Source organism: Peromyscus californicus, unplaced genomic scaffold, assembly GCF_007827085.1.
Source record: "Peromyscus californicus insignis strain IS unplaced genomic scaffold, ASM782708v3 Scaffold_6__1_contigs__length_162567912, whole genome shotgun sequence".
Lineage (NCBI taxonomy): Eukaryota > Metazoa > Chordata > Mammalia > Rodentia > Cricetidae > Peromyscus > Peromyscus californicus.
The window spans coordinates 118,862,152-118,884,299 of NW_026294584.1; positions in this window are offsets into that span (position 1 = coordinate 118,862,152).

Sequence of the window (22,148 nt, forward strand, 5' to 3'; positions counted from 1 at the left end):
TTCTCAGAATATGTGTGTCTCTTTTTGTAAGGCATGTTCATGCTTTCCCTATAAAAATATTAAGTGATTTTTCCTCTTAAGGAAAAAATAACAACCCTCTTTATTGGAAGCACAGTTGTCATTGTTGGGAATACATGCCTTAAATTTAATCTTCTCATTGAATGTTGCATAGTTTTAAATTTTTATTATTGTCTAGAGTTTTAAAATTACCTTATTTTCAAATATATTAACTTTTTCATCTGTTTTATTTTTTATACTGGATAAATTTTATTATTGAGCTCAATGCATAGCATTATGTTTCTTGTTAAGAAGTATACAGGCAATATGTTTTAAAAACTCAAAAAGCAGACATCCTCTACCAAAGTCACTCTACTTCTGGCAGCACATTTTGTGTATAAATGGCTGAGTATAAATGTTTATTGCCACATCACTTATGGATAAAAACCCGAAAACAATATGGGTATTTGTGTGTGTATGTGGGGCCGGGACTGTGTTGGAACATGATGCAGGTAGTATGCTTAAAGCGGTCTTTTTTTCTGGTGGTGTGAATAACTTGGGGGCTGTTTGGCAATGAGTGGAGAAATTTTAGGTTTTCGTAATGGAGAAAAATGGCATGAATGTGCAATGCTCGTTTGGTGAGTGCGGGGTAGTGATGTTACAAAGCATTCCAAAGTCATAACCTAATTCTGTTGTGCCCGAAGAATAGTTCTCCACCCTAAAATGTCAATATCACTTTTACAGTTTGGCTCTATGTTCCCAAAGACGTACGCATTATAGGCTTGGTCCCCAGCTGGTGGTGTTTTTAAAGTGCAATTAAATAATGAGCACTCTGACCTGCTTCATAGATTATTTTATTGGCAAATCCAAAGGTGAAGGTGTTCCTTAGCAGTGGGTCCACTGTGGAGAAAGTAGGTCATGGCAGAGCTTGCTTTGAAGGGTGTACCTTTTCTTGGTCTCTTTATCCCTCTCCTTTCACTGTTGGCTGTCAGGAGGTGAGTAGCCCCCTTGACTCTGTGTTGCTACAGCCATGGTTCTCGGCCCCATCTCAGGCCACAAAGCAATGGAGTCTACAAATTTTGATAGAGTGAGCTAAAATGAATGTTTTTTTTTTTTGAAACTGATTTTCTTTTCTTTCCTTTATGTCAGCAATGAAAACTGAGTAATATAATCTCCAAGAATGGGAAAATCCAACCTTAGAATAATAAGTAGAGAATTAGGCAGAATTAGAAAATGGCATACAGGAACCAGTAAAATGCTTCTTAAGAGTGTATAAGTCCCTGTAACAACATGGGCATAGTTGATGTTAATGGATTACTTAGACATAGGAAATGTGGAAAGATAATACTGGACGTTTTTAAGATTGGGGCCATTGCCTGGGGAAGAGAGGAGCCAAAAAACAGGTTCAAAAAAAAAAGAGCAAAGGAAAAGCAAAAGTATGCACATGGTTGTGTTTGTGCTTCATTTTGTGTGTATGTTTAGATATAGACTATGGTGGTATTGTGTTCCCCAAAATATTGTGCACCCTAATAAACTTATCTGGGATCAGAGAACAGGACAGCCACTAGATACAGAGGCTAGAAAATGGTGGCACTCACACTTTTAATCCTAGCATTCCAGAGGCAGAAATCCCTCTGGATCTCTGTGAGTTCAAGGCCACATTGGAAACAGCCAGGCATGGTGACACACCCCTTTAATCCCAAGAAGTGAGTCTTTAATCCCAGGGAGTGATGACAAATAGCAGAAAGGTATACAAAGAATGAAGACCAGAAACTAGAAGCTTTTAGTCGTTTAAGCTTCAGGCTTTCGAGCAGCAGTTCAGCTGAGAGCCATTGGGATGAGGACTCAGAGGCTTCTAGTCTGAACAAACAGGATCAGCTGAGGAACTGTTGAGGCGAGGAAGCTGTGGCTTGTTCTACTTCTCTGATCATCCAGCATTCACCCCAATAACTGGCCTCAGGTTTGATTTTTATCAATAAGACCTGTTAAGATTCCTGCTACAATAGACAATTTCAGAAAATCAGTAACTGCTTTTAGAATTTAATTGTATACTTACCTGGTGGGGGAAATACTGTGATTATAAAGATATGATGAGGTTTTTCTATTTCATTATGGATGTGATAATAAGAAAAATTTAATAAAAATTAAATTAAATAAAAATTAAATAAATAAAAAATTAAAGTACATAATTTGTGGTGGTAGGGAACTGTGTTTGTGTTCTTTCCTTTATATATATGTATATATATAGGAAGTTTTCTGAGTTTACTAGCATTTCTTGTGGCCTATGACTTTCTATGTATTCAGTATTTTTTGATAGCTGAAGTAAATTCTGCAATAGTCACTAAAGGCTTAGTAACTCTTTTAGTATCTGTTTTTTGATAATATCTTCTCTTTTGCCCAACTCTCAAATTAGTAGTAGAATTCTAGACTGACAAATGTTTTGCGCTTCAGCACTTTGACTACATTATTCTTTTGTCTTCTGGTGACTACTGTGACTAACATGAAGTCTTTATAGTCTGTCCTAGGTAGCCTTAACGGTCAACCTGACACGGACTAGAGTCTATCAGATAGTAGTGCCTAGTGGAACTGGGGGCACGTCTGTGAGGGATTGTGTGAACGAACTATTAACTGATGTAGGAGGGCCCATTGCACCCTTCATCTTTCAGCCCTGACTTTCCTCAATGGCGGACTGTGATCTGGAAGTGTAAGACAAAGAATTCCCTTCCTCTCTCAAGTTGCTCTGGTCAGAGTGTATTATCACAGCACACAGAAAGAAAACTAGAAGATAGACCATGCGACATTTTTCAGAAGTTAATATGGTCATCAGTGTCCTGTCCTAGTTTTTGCTGTATGCTGTTTTGCTTCACTTTAGTTTTGATACTAGGAATTTGAACCGGGACTTACACAAGTTTGCTGTTTATTTAGTTGTTTATTTTGAGATGTGATCTCTCTATGCAACCTTAACTATCCTGGAACTTGCTTTGTAGACCAGGCTGGGCTTGAACTACAGAGTCTCACTTTTCTCTGCCTCCCAAGTGCTAGAGGTAAAGGCATGCTCCACCATGCCCAGACTAAGGGGCTTACAAAACCTAGGAAGACCTCTGTGCTATATTCCTGGCTGGCCCCTGTACACCTTTTATGATTGTCTTGTTTTGGATATTGGTACTTCAGAATCACATGGTTTTGTTTGCATGCCTTTCTGTTCATTCTGCTCCATAGCAGATACACATACAGTTTTATAAACCATGGGATTTGTTTTCGTGAATTTGATGGAGACATTTCCTAGCCAAAGGGGCCTAAGCCCTGACACAGTGTTGTGTTCATTTGATTTAGCTTTTCAGGAAATCCTAAGCTGCTTCTGGATGCAGTTCCAATCAGTTCCTATCATAGATACGATCAATGGTGAATTAGCAAATACTAAATCACTACTCTGAGGGGAAATGCAGGCCTGGTTTATTGTGACTCTTTTGAAAAGGCATTCTCATCTGTTACTCAATTTATCTTTGTTGTGATATGTATTTCTGCATTAATATGTTTCAATTAACATACATTGCAGATTCATTAGGGTTAAACTCAACTTAGTGCAGTGTTCATGCCTGAGCAGGGTCTCTGTGACATTTATATCTTCTCCAATGGATACACCACAACATACTAGCACTTTAGAACAACAGACAACACTTTAGCACCATGTCCTGGGAAGGAATTTTCAAAAGTAAAATAAAAATAAAAATGAAAAAAAGTGTAATATAACACACTACCTATTTCACTAAATAATCCAAAATGACACTTGTTTACAGTATGAGAACAGAACTTAAAAAAAAACAAAACCAACACTTTTATCTACTTCAGCTGAGAAAGTGTGCATAGCATGATTCATGTTTTTGTTATTTGTGCCTGTCCACATGTAATCATGTAAGCACTGTGAGTATTGATTTGGGGGTTATATATAAATTCTAGTAAGCATGATGATTGACATGTATGAAACTAACAAATAATAAAGATTGATTGCCTATTATTGAAGAGCTTTCCTTTTGCATTATTTGACATTGTTATGCATTTAATGCAACAGAATTGTATTAAAGCTTGAGCTCAGAAAACCTCTGTATCTGTAGATTGTATTATCTTATGATATTTATGCTGTTCAAATCTAGAACACTTAGGAAATTTGCTAAGAGTGCTCAATAAACTATGTGTAATGACAGGGTTTCAGATACTATCCTAAAATCATGCACTGAAGGCACTGTCTGATGTCTGTCTCTCAGCAGATTTAATCTACTATTGCTGTTTATTTTCCTACACCCTTTAAGTGTGAATTATGTGTTTCCTTTCTCAAGATTACAGGCTTCTTCTCTTTTCACTTTCACAGTAATTAGTATACTTTACAAGTTATGGCCTGACTATTTAGTTTGGGTAGAATACTTCAGTTATGGGAACCTTCCTGTTTCCCTAGGAACTTCAGGAATTCTGCAGCATCTGAGGCCTCCAGGAAGTTGCAAGGCCCTAGAATTATATTTGGAGATTGGCATATATCATATCACTGGAATATGGGGTTACAATTACTCTTGGTTGAGAAATATAAATTTATTGCCAAATATTTGCCAAGTCGAGTTTTAAATATTTTTCAGACGCTAAGGAGGTGGTTCACTATTAAAGTACTGCCTTGTAAGAATGAGGACCTAAGTTCAAGCCTATATTCTTTGTAAGAATTGCTAACTTGTTCTTTGGTATTCTAAAATGCACGCAGGTTGTGGTGTACCCTACTGAGAATACCTATGTTTTACAGAACTCACATAAGAATAATTGAGTGGCTGGGCATGCCTGTATTTCTGGTGTTGTGGAGAAGGAGACACGTAGATCCCTGACTTGCTACTCTTCCTAGAGCACTTGTTCTGTTCTAGTCCCATGGAAGACCTGTTTTCTCAAGAAAATAGTGCGTGACATCTAATTGTCCTCTAGGCTCCACAGACACATGCATATTTGCATAGACAATCATACACTCCCATTAATACATACACATTCATACATACACAGAGATACTTATTGAACCAATTCTAAGGAAACTAGATTGAAAATTTATTATCCTTAGAACTCTTAGGAGCTTATGCACTTTAAGTCTGAACAAAATAGACCTTTGTAGATACTCATTGATGGGTCTTTCTATTTACTTATAAAAGATAGAATATATCTCTATCTATTCATCCATCCATCTGTCTGTCTATCTATCTGTCCCTATATATCTATCTATCTATCTATCTATCTATCTATCTATCTATCTATCTAATGTGTGTGTATGCACTTTGCTTTGAGCAGAAACTCTTGGTCATGAGAACAGTACAAACTATATTAAAATATTAAATGTATACACACAAGTGTCAAGCCCTTTACATCATTATTTCAGACATTCCAACTGTATAAGGAGTTTTATTATGATTTTCAGAAAACTTGGATGGAACCTGTTAAATAACTCAGTTAAGTCACAAAGGTAATATGTTTTCAAGTGGAATTTCACTTGTGAACATTCTGTCTGAAACCATTTGCATTTTTAATGCTTGCTTAACCATTAGCACTAGTATTTCAGAGCTGAAGGGCTGAAAGGAAATACATTCATGTTTCTGTTTATGAAAATGTCATTCTGGAAATGAAGATAAAAAACTATTTTAGGAAATCTAATATCAGAAAGCAAGTCAAAGGATCTACAGTAGAAGATTATTACATCAACAATTCTTCTCAATTTCTATCATTTAAAAACCATATTATTAGCTTAAGGATGGAGGGTTCTAGAGGGACTATATATAACCATTCTGTGCCCCTCCCCCCTTACCACATTCCTTCTCAAAACATATAAACTTTCATGTCACATGGGCAATCAACAACATTGTTGTATGCAGATTTGCCACATCTGGAAGAAAAGAGGAAATAGAAAGAAGTTCGTCTAAAATTTGTCTACCTTAGAGCATAATTTGTTGGCATAGCCTCCTAATATGTATAAGACAAGCTTAAAACTTTGGAGCTCCAATATGCTGAATGTGGGAGTCCCGAAAGCAACAATGTTAGGATTCATTGATAATTGTTGAGATTCATTTAAATTTAATCCCCAAGCACTCACTTGTTTAGATAGATTAAAATGATGTTATGTAGTAAATAGCTCCGAATCTAGCATACAGTAAAGAAAAAGCATTGTGTATTTCTGTGGTGAACTGCAATGATAAAAATATTGTATCAAACCTGCTTCTTAGTCTCAATCCTTGCAGTACAAAGCTAAAAATCTTAGTGTGTTTTATTTATAAATTTAAATACTTGAAAATGCAAAATGCTATCAAAATATCTTAGGTTTTAGAAGCAAAACAGTAATAAAAATAACAGTTTTAGATACTAAAGTGAACTGTCAGAGAGAACATATACAAACTTGTTAAGCCTTGTCATGCACCATTTATTTGAAAACATTACCATAACTGGAATCTGTTGAAATAATGACACACAAACCTTCTTTATATTTATCAATAAAATAGGGATTATTTGTATCTTTAGAGTTACCAAAACATCTGTCTGCTTCAAGAGAATTATAGTTGAACATGAAGCCATTGCTTCTTTTCTAAAATAACAGCATGTTGGCTGAATTATTACCTTTCTTTAGCTTGTTACATATTGGAAACTATGGGAAAGTTTGTTCTCTATTAGTCTTCTTTGATCAAATGGATCTAATTATCGCTGTGTGCAATACCAATTAGTAGTATCAATGAGACTAACTTCTGCCATTGCAAAATTGTTGTAATACTAGGGTATATCTCAGTAGTAGAATGAGTTCTGGGCATGTGCAAGGTCCTTCGTTCAATGCCAGAAACACACACACACACACACACACACACACACACACACACACACACACACGCACATGCACACGTGCGGACACATACACAAGGTTAGTGAGAAGCTTTGACTTGGACTTGCCAACAGGTGCTATTGTGGATGCCAAGTATGGATTGCTTTGAATTATTGCCAAGCTGTCAAAGGATATATGAAAATATATGAAACATAGCAAGTCAGTAAAAGCAAATTCTGTGTGATGTATGCTCAGTATTGGCAACAGAAATTTAAGTCAAAAGTCCTTTTTGATTACTTAGCTGGCTATGAAGCTTTTGTTTTGTTGTGAAGTTTGGCTCAATTAAAAAAATCCGAGCATACCAGTTCTGCTGACCTAATATGTTTCAGACCTTCCAATGTTGTAACTTGAATTAAATCCATCAGTGTTCTTTTTTATTTTTTTTAATGGAACTGCCCGCAGCCCCAAGTTACATAGCTACTGAAAATTGTGGACTATTGCAACGGATACAGGCGAGTCAGCCATACAGTGCCCATCACTTCAGTGGACAATGTTTTAAGGTTTGCTCTTTCTTATTTTAAGCATCTGACCTATGACCATCCATGAATTGTGGTAAAAAAAGCTACCTAGCTAGCTGTATTGTAAGAAAAAGACAAAACTACATTTGCAGAAAAAAACACAGAAACAAAGAAAAAACAGTGCACAAATATTATTATTCTTTACAATAAGCTTGTTTCTACTTATTCTAGTCCATTCCCAAGACGTTGAAACATCACCGTGTTCTTATTCTAAATCTCCCTTTGTGACTTGAATCTAAAAATTCCTCCCTCAGCCCATGCATTTGCAGACTTGATGCCCAGGTCTTGGAATTGTTTGGAAAAGTTGAAGGACCTCACTGGAGGAGGAGAGTCACGGGGCAGGGTGGGAGTGACTTGAAGTTTTACCATTTGCCGTACTTCCTGCTGCTTCCTGACTATGGATGCAGTGGTATCGGGTGTTTTACTTATATATTATGGCATCCAGATGGGTGTTTTTATTGGATTCATGAGTATATGAACAAGCAGGTCTCTTTTTCTTATCCCTTCTCTTGGGCTCTTTTCTTGCTGTTTGTTTTTTTAAGACCAATGCGTTCGTTTTTATTTTATCCAATTTTACTATTAGAACAATTTCTTCTATGGACAAAATCATATTGTTCCTTGATAGTTAGAGGCTTTAAACTCTGAAAATTCAGCATCTGTATTGGCAGTGATATGTGAATATCAAAACTAGATGTCATCTTAAGAATACCTTTCTGGAAATGTGAATATTTGGTTAATGTTATATAAGCATAAGGACCTGGTTAGATTCCCAGAATCCATGTAAAAAGCTGGTCACAATCTCTTGTGTCTATAATCCCAACCCTAGCAGGGAAGTGGTGGAGATAGACATATTCCTCAGTACGTTATCTTGCTGGTCCAGCAGTATCCATATGCTTCAGGTTCACTAAGAAATCTTGTCTTAAAAAAAGAAAGTGAAGTGTGAACAATGAAAGACACCTGATGTCAACCTCTGTCTTCCATACACATATGAACACAGAGGCATGGTCCTATGCATGTACAACATTAAGAAGAACATACAACACACACACACACACACACACACACACACACACACACACACTCACATACACATACACACACACAGAGGGAGAGGGAGAGAGGAGAGAGAGAGAGAGAGAGAGAGAGAGAGAGAGAGAGAGAGAGAGAGAGAGAGAGAAAATTATTGATGAATTAGTGTGGTATTTTGTAACTTTTGACTATTTGCAGCTTTGAAAGTAAGCTAATCTTTATTAATCACTGGATCCAGTGAACTAACTTGTATACATTACCACATTGAATTAAATTTGGACACTTCCAAAAACTAAGAAGTGAAATAGTTTTAATACTATGCAACCTAGATTCTTATTATGCAGAATTTTTTTAATCCATCATCTATTGTACCAAATTAACTTACTCTTCTAACCTCATATGGCTTGATGAAGCAAAAATTCTTCTCTTAATTAAGTCCAAAGAGAATTTTGCCACATTCTTTATCTCAAAAAAGAAAATAATAAGTTCCTTTAACTTTAATAAGTTCTTTCAACAAATAGTTATTAAACTCGTTGTGAAGAATAGAATTCTGAACACATTGTTGTTGGGAAGATTATAATGAATCTGTAGCTCACAAGCAAAGTGTGTGCATGTGTGTGGATATCATTGGAAAAAAAGGGTCATTATTGCATCCTGCTATGTTCCCTATACCTCAAACACTAAATCCAGCTCTGTATAGGATGTGCTAGGATTGGTAGGCCTTACTAAACTTTCACACTAGACAGAAAATTTTTCTAAGTATTTCAATTTCATTACTTCATGGGACTTATGGAAAGATCCCTTGGTTAGATAACATGTGTTTTCCCCATTTTGCATAGTACAAAACAGCTTTGTATGTCTTGTTTATGGCTACAGAGTTAATACATAGTGAATTCTGAAATCACACTTGGTTTTCAGGGTGTGTGTGTGTGTGTGTGTGTGTGTGTGTGTGTGAGAGAGAGAGAGAGAGAGAGAGAGAGAGAGAGAGAGAGAGAGAGAGAGAGAGAGAGAGAGAGAGAGAGAGAGAGAGTTCACTATCACATTTTTATTCTATTCAATAGTGATGACCAAGCACCCAATGAAGAAGGGATGAAGGCACAGCAATAGCACTGGAGTGCTGGTTTGGAAAGCATTCTTAGACACAATAAGCCCCAACTGTCTTCAGAAGAGTCAGCAATTTAGACTGAGTTTAAGTGCTTCTCAACAAGCTCAAGGTCTCCACTTCCATCTCTTTTAAAAAGAAGATGAGTTGTTGCACAAGCAGCCAGCCTATTAGCACAGGCTACTGTCCTACAGTGGTGTAAAGACAAACTTCTCTCCATGGATAGACAATGGAAAAGGAGGTTGGAGTTTGTTTAACAGATTTGTCAGAGTGAGGCCCTTGCCATTTTCTTCCTCTCTCTTGCTGCACCTGTTTGCCACAAAATGCCTTTGAATTATTACTTTTTACCTAATGATTTCTCATGGAAAAAACAATAATATTCTGGCAGGACAAAGACAGAGGGGCTTCTCTGTTACCACCAGTGTTGCCAGACACTCACTTCTTTTTCATTATTCCACAGCTGAAGTTACAGAGCAGACAGTGGGAAACTGGGCACTGTGTTGGCTCCCTGAAGGCTTTTAAAGTGATGAAAGTGGATGTTGTTTCTCAATCACAAGGGTCCTGTTGAAACAGAGGGGTGGCTATTTTTGTCTAATTGGGTTAGAGTTGGGTTCCCTGTAGGTCCATAAAGAGTGGGAATCCAGACCATCCCTTTGAGGTCGGTTCAAACAAAAGAATACAAATGCTGGAAGCTTGCAGAGAAGTTGAGCTCTTCCCAAAGGAATTAGACTCCTGTGTGTAAGATGCTTTCTTACTAACCCTACTCCGCCACTCAGCTTTTCTTTTTGTTAACAAATGCGAAGAACAATGACCTTTTTTCCCTCAAGGTACCATGAGATTAGGCTTATCCAATGTTTCAGATTTGTAAGCACACGCTACAATTTTGCACAGTTTTGTACACTATATATTTGGACTCAAATGTCACTCTCCATATTCTACTTTTTAATGCTTTTCCAACTGGGAAGAACTAGTTCATTTAAACCCAATTAAGAATACTCTGTCTGAATGAATACTTGTTTGTATGGATCAAACTGATGGCTACTTGAAGTCTCACTTGCCATCTCCTCTCCTTTCTTCTGCTGACAAATCCCAATAGTAAGTCCTTGTAAAAAGGAAAAGGAAAGGAAAACTAACTCAGACCCAGGATTCCTTGTGGTGATGCTGACATTTATGCCAACCAGGTACTGATTATTTTGTAGGTTAGTTATGAAAACTATCTTAGACAGAATTTATAAGTGAATAAGCTTGTTTCAATTTTGAGATTTGAGGAAATGTTGCATTTAATATTACAGTTTATGAAGTACAATGCTGAAGAATGATTACGGTCCATATAAACCAAAGGTTATTGTTGTGTAGTGATTAACCCTGAGGTTATTTAGTTGTTTGGGTTATATTCAATGTGTGTCTATATATTCAGTTTTACCAGGTACTACACCAGACTAGTTAGTGTATTACTTGTACTGGATTTCAACTCTGTGTTAAATAATGTCACTCTGTTGACTGGGATAGGCCATAATGGAAAAATTGGAACCCTGGGCACAGACTGTAATTACTAATCAGAGTGTTGGCCATCGCCCCCACCCCCAGCCTTACCCTCCAGAGCTTCTTGATGATCACCTAGTAGTTCCTTTTGGTGGTGTCCTGTCACATCTTGGCCTTCATCATTGTCAACTGCTCCTTCACAAATGCATTTTATCAGCCTTATGACTGGCCACACGGCTACCAAAGGCAGTTACATGTTAGATAGGAAATGTGTAAGCCCAAACTCCCATTTGGATTATTTTTTTCAGTGTGTATTTGTTGAATGAAAAAAAAAATCACCATATGAAATAAAAGAAAATAATTACCTATTTGCATACACGAAATTCTTTTCACAAACAGGTGCATTTGTTTTAGACTAATCACAAAAGGGTAATGTGTTATTTTATAAAAAACTAAAGGAAAGTTTCTTGATATAAAAGAAAACATTATTAGAGACGGCACTGACATCAAGTTCCAGCTGAGTTATTGTGAAATTTAGAGCAGCGATTCATATTTCACAAACTTTAGTTTCTCTCTGATGATAATATCTTCTATGGATCTATTATGAAGATTTAAGTAAATATCTGGCATACTGTTTATATTTTGAAATAGCTTACTATTGTAACAGCAACACTAATCTTCAGTTGCTGTCTTAAGAAAATCATCTGAGGCAATCAGAATTTTCTGAATATGAAATAAATAATAGTTGTCAGAAGGAAAGAATGTCATTTTCTTCAATGGTGTAGCTACGGATAAGTTGACCATCCTCCAGTAAATAACCTCCCAACCACGATTGGACAAGCGACTCTAATTAAACTCAGTTGGTCACACACAGAAGAAGGCATGAAAGTAGATGGGGGAAGAGGGAAGAAGATGAGACATGGGAATGGGAGATAGAAAAAAAAAATGAAAATTCAGTTACACAAATGTATGAATTAGTTGGTCAATAATGTGTATTATCAAATATTATATATAGACAATTTCAATCATTGTTTTAGTATTTTAATGTTTTATTAATATTACATTTCCATATATTGGAAAACAGTTTTCTGATAAATACCCATATTAGTTGCTGAGTAATTTTAAAACTAAACCCTGATGAAAATTATATTTGTGATATGGAGAGGTGGCTCAGTGGTTAAGATCATTGGTGGCTCTTGTAGTGGACCATGTTTGGTTCTCATCACTGACATGGCTCACAAATCTGTGATTCCAGTTTCAGTGGACCCATGCCTTCCTCTTGCCTCCTCAAGCACCTGGCATGCATATGGTGCACATACAGACATCACATACATGCATGAAGACAAAAACACCTATACACATAAAATTAATAAGTCTGAAGAATGGATAAACAAAATGTGGTACATATACACAATGGAATACTACTCAGCAGAGAAAAACAATGGCATCATGAGGTTTGCAGACAAATGGATGGATCTAGAAAAAATCATTCTGAGTGAGGTAACCCAGACTCAGAAAGACAAACATGGTATGTACTCACTCATAGCAGGATACTAGACATGAAACAAGGATGACTTGTCTGCTACTCACATCACCAGGGAGGCTACCTGGAAAACAGGACCCCAAGAAAGACACAGGGATCGCCCAATGACAGAGAAATGGAATGAGATCTACATGAACAGCCTGGACATGAGTGGGGGTAATGAAAGGCGAGGGTCGAGGGAAAGAGAGCTTGGGGGAGCGGGAGATCCCAGCTGGATCAACAACAGAGAGGGAGAACAAGGAATAGGAGACCATGGTAAATGAAGACCACATGAGAATAGGAAGAAGCAAAGTGCTAGAGAGGCCCACAGAAATCCACAAGATACCCCCACCACAGACTGCTGGCAATGGTCGAGAGACAGCCCGAACTGACCTACTCTGGTGATGGGATGGCCAAACACCCTAATTGTCGTGCTAGAAACCCCATCCAATGACTGAGGGATCTGGATGCAGAGATCCATGGCTAGGCCCCGGGTGGAGCTCCGGGAGTCCAATTAGCGAGAATGAGGAGGGTTTATATGAGCGAGAATTGTTGAGACCAAGGTTGGATAAAGTACAGGGACAAATAGCCAAATGAATGAAAACACATGAACTATGAACCAATGGCTGAGGGGTCCACACTGGATCAGGCCCTCCGAATGGGTGAGACAGTTGATTGGCTTGATCTGTTTGGGAGGCATCCAGGCAGTGGGACCAGATCTTGTGCTCATTGCATGAGTTGGCTGTTTGAAACCTGGGGCCTATGCAGGATTGTTTGGCTCGGCCTGGGAGGAGGGGACTAGACCTACCTGGACTGAGTCTACCAGGTTGACCTCAGTCTGTGGGGAAGGCTTTGCCCCGGAGGAGATGGGAATGGGGGGGGGGCTTGGGGGGAAGGTGAGGGGGACGGGAGGGGGGAGAACAAGGGAATCCGTGGCTGATATGTAGAACTGAATTGTATTGCAAAATAAATTAAAATAAATTAAAAAAAATTAATAAGTCTAAAAATACATTTACATAAAATTATATTTAATGGAGTTTTTTCTCCTTTTTCCATTTTATTGGGATACATGAGCAATTTTTATTAGTACATACTGTTCTTACCATGTTGACCTTTTCCTGGGCATGTAACATACAGTACAGTCCTCAATGATGCACCACAAGAACGCAGCTGCAACTCTCAATGAACCCCAGCAGTGGGGAAAGCAAATGACATTGCAGTGTACTGATCACTCAGGTAGGTGTTTGGCTGACTAGGTGTAAGTAGTGCATTTTCACCTTGTGATAGCTTCAACTTATGATACATTTATCCAGATGTAAGCCACTATATGGAAAAGACTGTCTGTATGTACTTGTTTAAACTCATCACACAAATTGGTTAATTTATTATATACAAAATTTACCTCCATTTTTTGTTGTTGTTTAATTCATTTGCCCAAATAAAACCTCAGTGAATAAAATTTACCATTAAGACTCAGAATTCAAGTAGATCTAGCCTACATAGTTTGCTTACAGATATAAACTGCACTTTTAAATATCTAGCTACAATTCATGGTTATATTTTCCAAACACATTTAAGCAGTTTACTAAATATCAAAGAACTGGATTGTTCCTTCAGGAAAATATACAAAACAAGTGATAATGTAATAATTTCATTCCCAAACAGTGGTTCTCAAATAATAATATGAGGAAAAATTGCAAGAGACGCCAGATACATGCATATATATGTATATGTATATTATATATATGCATATACTAGATATGTATGCATATAGTATTGGTGTTCTTTCTATGAATTTAAAATCTATGGAGGAAAATAGATAGTGATAAAGAAAGGAAGAGGGAAATGATTGAATGGGATCAATTAAAAGAGGGAGAAAGGAAATAGAGAAGTATTTTTTCGGAAGATTCATATATTTTTGAATGCCATTTATATTTTAAAGTCCTACCACTGTGAAGCTTAGCAGTTTTTCACCTCTTTCTTTGCCTCTTGATCTGAAAAGTAGGCTAGGATTGATGTCACTTAGGTAGATTCAGCTCTTGTGATAAATCACCCTGATGGAAATCATGCCATAAGTCAAAGTGAAAAGTCAAATCTGATTTTCTTAATGAAGTAATGGTATGGTATATAATGACACTAAGTTGGCATCACAGAGCAAGAACATCTTCTATCTTTAGTCAACATCAGCTACCTCACATACAACACTGAACCTGTCAAAGGGGTATGAAATGACCCAACACCACAGTTACTAAGGACATGAAAGCACCACAGTCTAGTGCACTGTATGAAGTTGTTATGATCTTTATTTAATGATCCATTATTAATGAAAGAAACATAAATAAAAAAGCAATTAATATCCTGAGAGGCAAACATACTCATACTCCTCTCCTTTAGCATGTCTGCCACAATATTTTCATATATAACTACAGAATGATAAAATTTTTCCAATAGCTATTTTGACTAAAAATGTATGTAAGGTTTTATGGGCCAATTTGTCGGCAGTAAAGAGTCATTGAGTGGTCTTTCTCCTTCTTTGTGAGCAATTCTTTCTTCTTTAAAAAATATCTTTTATTTAGGGTCCTGTTTTCCGGGTAGCCTCCCTGGTGATGTGAGTAGCAGACAATTCATCCTTGTTTCATGTCTAGTATCCTGCTATGAGTGAGTACATACCATGTTTGTCTTTCTGAGTCTGGGTTACCTCACTCAGGATGATTTTTTCTAGATCCATCCATTTGTCTGCAAACCTCATGATGCCATTGTTTTTTTCTGCTGAGTAGTATTCCATTGTGTATATGTACCACATTTTGTTTATCCGTTCTTCAGTTGAAGGGCATCTGGGTTGTTTCCATGTTCTGGCTATTACAAACAATGCTGATATGAACATAGCTGAACAAGTGCTCACAGGGATCGCCCAATGACAGAGAAATGGAATGAGATCTACATGAACAGCCTGGACATGAGTGGGGGTAATGAAAGGCGAGGGTCGAGGGAAAGAGAGCTTGGGGGAGCGGGAGATCCCAGCTGGATCAACAACAGAGAGGGAGAACAAGGAATAGGAGACCATGGTAAATGAAGACCACATGAGAACAGGAAGAAGCAAAGTGCTAGAGAGGCCCACAGAAATCCACAAAGATACCCACACAACAGACTGCCGGCAATGGTCGAGAGACAGCCCGAACTGACCTACTCTGGTGATGGGATGGCCAAACACCCTAATTGTTGTGCTAGAAATCTCATCCAACTACTGAGGGATCTGGATGCAGAGATCCATGACTAGTCCCTGGGTGGATCTCTGGGAGTCCAATTAACGAGAATGAGGAGGGTTTATATGAGCGAGAATTGTTGAGACCAAGGTTGGATAAAGCACAGGGACAAATAGCCAAATGAATGGAAACACATGAACTATGAACCAATGGCTGAGGGGTCCACACTGGATCAGGCCCTCCGAATGGGTGAGACAGTTGATTGGCTTGATCTGTTTGGGAGGCATCCAGGCAGTGGGACCAGATCTTGTGCTCATTGCATGAGTTGGCTGTTTGAAACCTGGGACCTATGCAGGATTGTTTGGCTCGGCCTGGGAGGAGGGGACTAGACCTACCTGGACTGAGTCTACCAGGTTGACCTCAGTCTGTGGGGAAGGCTTTGCCCTGGAGGAGATGGGAATGGGGGGGGGGGGACGTTGGGGGGAAGGTGAGGGGGACGGGAGGGGGGAGAACAAGGGAATCCGTGACCGATATGTAGAACTGAATTGTATTGCAAAATAAATTAAAATAAATTAAAAAAAATATATATTATAAAAAAATCCTTTAATTATCATTTGCTTATTTATTAAATAGGGTTTTGTTATGTAGCTCTAGCTGGTCTGGAACTTTTGCCATGAAATCACAGAAATCCAACTGTCTCTGCCTTTGCCAGGTGAGTGCTGAGATTAAAGACACATACCATCATGCTTGCCATACTGTATGGGTAATATAGATTTTTTATAGATTTATAGTTTTATTTTGTACCTAGCAGTTATGCTTCCTGTACCTTGGATTGGCACAGCTCATTTTAAAGTACATTAATTAATTCATGTAAGCCCCAAAGTCTTAAATCTCTGATTTTTGTATGTGACAATTGGGGCCTTGGATATGAGGTCAATGAGTGACTTGGAAAAAACAAGTACTTTACTACTGAGCTATAACCCCAGCAGTCAGTGTCTTAGTTCAATAGTAATTTTCATTTTGCTTTCTCAAGTGTGAATGATGATGGGTGTCTCTAATTCTGTCTCCAAAGAAGGCTGAGACAGGATATTGAGTTTTGGGAGAGCCAGAACAACAGATCGAGACTCCAATGAAAACAAATGAACAAAATTCTTTTCTTAAAAACCTATCTTTAGAAACCACTAAAACGTGAACATGTTGTATGACTGAACCATCTGTCAATATTTTGAAGTGCTAGCTTACTGCATGATTACAAAACAATACAACAGATGTTGCAGAAACACATAAGAAACGTGTCAGTCAGGACATAGCCCTGATGTAGAGAACACCATAAATGTACAATGCAAATAAATACAGAGGTTCAGCAAACCAGACAATATAAACACTTACAAAATGAAAAAGAGACCAGTCATAACACAGATTTTTTTTCTTGTGTATCGTTCTAACCAAACTACTTTTAAATGACTTAGTTTGGATGAAGCACTTATTTTGACTCACTATTTCAGAGGGTTTAATTTATGACTGCTTGGTTCCATGTGCTTGGGTAGACCATCATGACAATAGGAACTTGTGTCACCAGCATCATGACAGACAGGATGGGGGTGTGGAGGAGGGAGAGACTGACAGATAGGGATAAGGTTCCTCCCAATACCTGCTTCCAGTAACTCACTGTACCTAGGCCTTACCTTCTAAAGATTCTACAACCTCTTCAAATAGTGCCAATACTGGGGACCAAGGATGCAAAACATGAGCAAAGGGAGGACATTTGAGGCTAAACTATAAAAGATGAGCAGCAACAAACTCAGGCACCCTTCCTAGTCCCTGTGGGAGCTGCAAAAATTCTGGCATTCAACCACTGTCCATCAGTAGTCCCAGGAGCAAATTGCTGGGGAAAGAGAGTCTAGATCCTGTATTCTGCTTTGTAAAAGAATAGAAAATGCTTCCGAGAGTTACATATTCAGAGAAAGTCACAGATCATATAGATATATATGGGATTGTTTATTTATTTACTTATTTTAAAGCTGTCCTTGGAGCCAGCAGATAGCTCAGTGGATGAAAGTCCCTCCTTGAAGTTCCTCTGATCTCTACACATGTGCATGATATGACATGCCTGCACTCACAACCATGCATGCAGAAGCACAAACAAAATGAACGGATGTAATAAAAAAATGTAATGCTTTCCTTTTGAAAAATTCTATATTCATTCAAATGATGATGCCGTTACTCAGCATACCTTTATATCTCTACTTTCAGAATTTTACTACCCAAAGAAGAAAAATCTTTCCCAGAGTCCATGAATAGCATGGGTTCATTTGTTCTGGTTTACCATCATAATTACTGTACCCGATATCATGACTGTAATTGCATGTGCTGTGAAAAGTGAATCACCACATGTTGATTGCCAGGAGATGATCTGTCTGTGCTAGGATGTTTCAAGAGCAATCCCTTTAGGGGAGTGAAGGATGATGTAGTTGGGAGTGTCTACATAGTCAGAGACCTCAAAGTCTGTAGCAAGCAAATGGACATTCATGACACAATGTTTAGCTGTTATCCCTTACTAGGTTTTCCTGTAAGGGTATGTAAATGTGATATGGAGTGGGAGCTGAGATTTCTGAGTATTCACTATGTACTGGGCACTATGTGGGTATATTGTATGTGTTCTCTAAGAGTTTATGAGGTACATACTTTTAACATGATTTAACGCCCATTTTCTCTTCCTTACAAATAAATATACTAGATATTTTCAAACAAAACTACTCATGGCTTTATTTTTGCATCAGTATTCTTTGTCTTATCTTTCCCACTTATTGCTGGCTTTATGTGCATATTTTTGTGAGAAACTTAAATTTTGGCAGAATAAGACAGAATCTAATGAACAAAATTTGGCTCAAAATAGAACTGGGTATTGCACATAAGATATTGAACACTTTTTGAACATTAAGTATTTCATTAACCTTAGTTCTTCTGATTTCAAATGCCAGATAGAAAGGACTCCTAGGATATGTTTGTGTGGGCATGCATACACATGCACATGTGGGGTTTTATTTCAGCTAAGCTCATAGAATATGTGTGTCCAGTTATATATCATTAGGGCATTTGAATTGTGATCCATTATTTTTCTTCTTTTGAATAATTTATAATTATTTCCAGTTAACGAGTATGCCTGTTCAAAAAGAAAATGCTTCTTTCACATTTGCTCTATTTGGGGTCCCCATTCATTTGCTTATTATACTTTTTCATAGTGAAATATTTACATTTAAAAGATTCTTTTTTAGTGACTAAAATGTGTATACATTTGTAAGTTTGTCTTTGCATTTTATATGGATTTTTTTCTGCATTTGTGTTGTGCACTTCATTATATAACACAATAGGTAGAAGCTGTAAGATAAGGCCATTCTCTGAATCCCACAAGGATGTTTTAATTTAGAAGCTTGATAGTTCTAACAATCCAGCCTCAGCACCTTTAAAAAAAATAAACTGTAATCTCTAGTTTCAAAGTCATCTTTCTTTCCCTTAGAACAATAGCATTGTGGGAGAATCAGCTTAGTCTCTCAACAATTCCTGTCCATGGAAAACAAGTTGTCGGATGCTGGGGACAGTGTACCACACTTACTGGGGAACAAAGCCGATAACAGTGGGCTTTGTGGCCTTGGAGTCTAAATGATTATTTGGTATAACTTGTGTCTGCTACATGGTAAGGAACAAACAACTTCTGATACCTGAGGCAGGTGGTTGGTAATTTTTTACAGCTGTCATTATCGGTAGAGCAATGTGACTCTGTCAGCCGCAGAACAAGGAGATAGCATGTAAAAAGTAAAGCTGATGCCTTCAGGTAATTCTCCTTTGCAAACACAAAGGTATTTGGTAATCTATTGCTAATGCGTCTCCATGATAATATATTCTTGTCTTGAACACTGCAGTTTTTGTTTTCTGTTAACATATTCCTTCCAGCACTTATGTTTCTACCTACCACTCAATTATATATGCATGAGTTCATGTTTTCACATTGTGTGTTTTATTCACACCCTCCCCTGCACTTGATGAAGCTCTTAACCCAATAGTGTATTATTTATCTCTGCTGAGCACTGTGTTCATACAGGGACAAGCTTAGCCCAGAACTTTCTGAACACAACATAATTACAGGTCAGCCTACCTGCCAGCACTGAACGCATTGGACAAAATAGCCATTTAGTTCAAATGGAAAACTTATCAAGTAACTTTTTTTTAATATAAAATAAGTATGTGATTGCCTTGGCCACTGAGACTGGTTAAGTAACACTCAAAGTGGGGAAAAGAGGCTTTGGGAGGCAAATACTATAACATAGTCTTTTCAGTTTAGATAATAGGCTAGCATATCAACTGAGAGCAAAACTTGAGATGGTCTGCATCAAAGGAGGACAGACTTGCTTTTGCTCCTGGGGTCAGTGATTTCAATCCATCATTGTTTGGCCCTGTTTTGTTTTTGTTTTGTGCTTTTTGGATATTTTTTCCTGGCCTGTGGCATCCTGGCACATCCCTGGGGAAAGGTATGGTACAGGAGGGCCCAACCACCTTATGGTGGCCATAAAATGGGTAGAAATAGATAAAGGAACTAGGTTATGAATATTTCTTTTAGGGACATATCCACAATGATAAATTCCTTCCATCAAGTATCCATATTTTAAGATTCTGCCTCTTCCCAATAGTATAATGGGTTAACAATCAAGCCTTTGTCAGTGGTCCTCAGGGGGACAGTTCAATTCCAGGTTATAGCAGAAGGGTATTTTGCAAGCAATTGGCTGGTAAGGGTCCTCTTCCCAGACACCAGGAGACTAGGTTCATGTCTGATGCATTAAGTGGCTAAGGTCTTATTCTTGAACTTGTGAACTCTTCCTCTTTCTAAACCCATAGAGGTCTATACATCTGTGTGGTGTTCTGTAGAGTTCTGGTACTTTCTCCTACAACCTTCTACTTTGGTCTTGTCTCTATAAGGCAATCTGTGACACTGTAGCTTCAAATGATTTTGTGACACATGCCACTCCCTTGATCCAAGAAGACCCACAGCTATCTGCAAAGATTTTCTTTTCACAGACAATGCCAAATCTGTAGATTCTTGCATGTTCTTTGACCCAAAATATTTTAAACATCTTTAACCTCAGATTTCTAGAAGAAAACCTTCTATATATCATCACTAAAATGACACGGAAGGAGCAGGTAACCTCTCTGTGTAATTCAGTAGTATTCTTTTTCTTTTTAGTGGGGGATTGAATCTTTTGTAACCTTCTTAAACTTTTGTTACCTTAGTAATTTAAAGCGACAAGTTAAATGCTAATGCAATTGATAGGGGTGAGCAAGTGGTCAATGACTAGCCTGATCTGACTACATAATGCAGTAGGAATTGCTAAAATATGCAGGCCTGGTATAATTTTGACAGAAAACATTTTTCCGCTGGGCTTTATATCTCCCTGGGTGATATTAAAAGGCAGAGATGTTGTAAGTACCACATTTCTTTGGAAGAAAGTTAAGAAACCTCAACAACCTGGATGCACTTAAAGAAATAAAACTTGGAGCATCTGGAAATTTCATGTTTCTATTCTCAATGAAAAATTTAGGTGTGAAATCTAATATTGAACTTGGATGATACTACACTTCATCCCCATAGTCACTGTAGATCATCTCCCAAATTTTCAGTTTAGTCCTGTAGCTACTAGTGCAAAACAATTGGGAAATTTTAAGCAATTATTGACTAATATAATTGTATACTGTGAGAGCAGGGAATGAGTATATGCATAGTTAATGTGGCTCTTAAAGAATTCAAGCTAGTATTTGTTTCAGTAATTTTGGTGTAATTTCAGTCCAGGTTGTCTTGTCTGTCAAGGTGTGATTGAGGTACACACATCTGCCACTATCTCCTTTTGAAAAGTAGTTCTGCCTTCTGATCATGTCCTTTGTATTTTTATGAATTGTTTCTTAGTTTTTGAATGTCACAGATACAGCCAGATCACTGTTGAACCATACTGTACTTTTCCATAAAGAAAAAAAAAGCACCTTGTCCTCTAAGTACATTCAGTACTCACACTCATTACCCACATTAGGGCTCATGGCGTATCCAGTTGTATAGTGTGCACAAGGCAGTACAAAATGAACATTATTTATTCATTTATTTTTGTTTTTCAAGATAGGGTTTCTCTATTTAGCTTTGGAGCCTATCCTGGAACTCACTCTGTAGCTCAGGCTGGCCTCGAACTCAGAGACCCGCCTGCCTCTGCCTCCCGAGTGCTGGGATTAAAGGTGTGCGCCACCACTGCCCGGCCAAAATGAACATTTTAGGAGTCTTGGTGAAAGTGTGTGTGTGTGTGTGTGTGTGTGTGTGTGTGTGTGTGTGTGTGTGAGTGAGAGAGAGAGAGAGAGAGAGAGAGAGAGAGAGAGAGAGAGA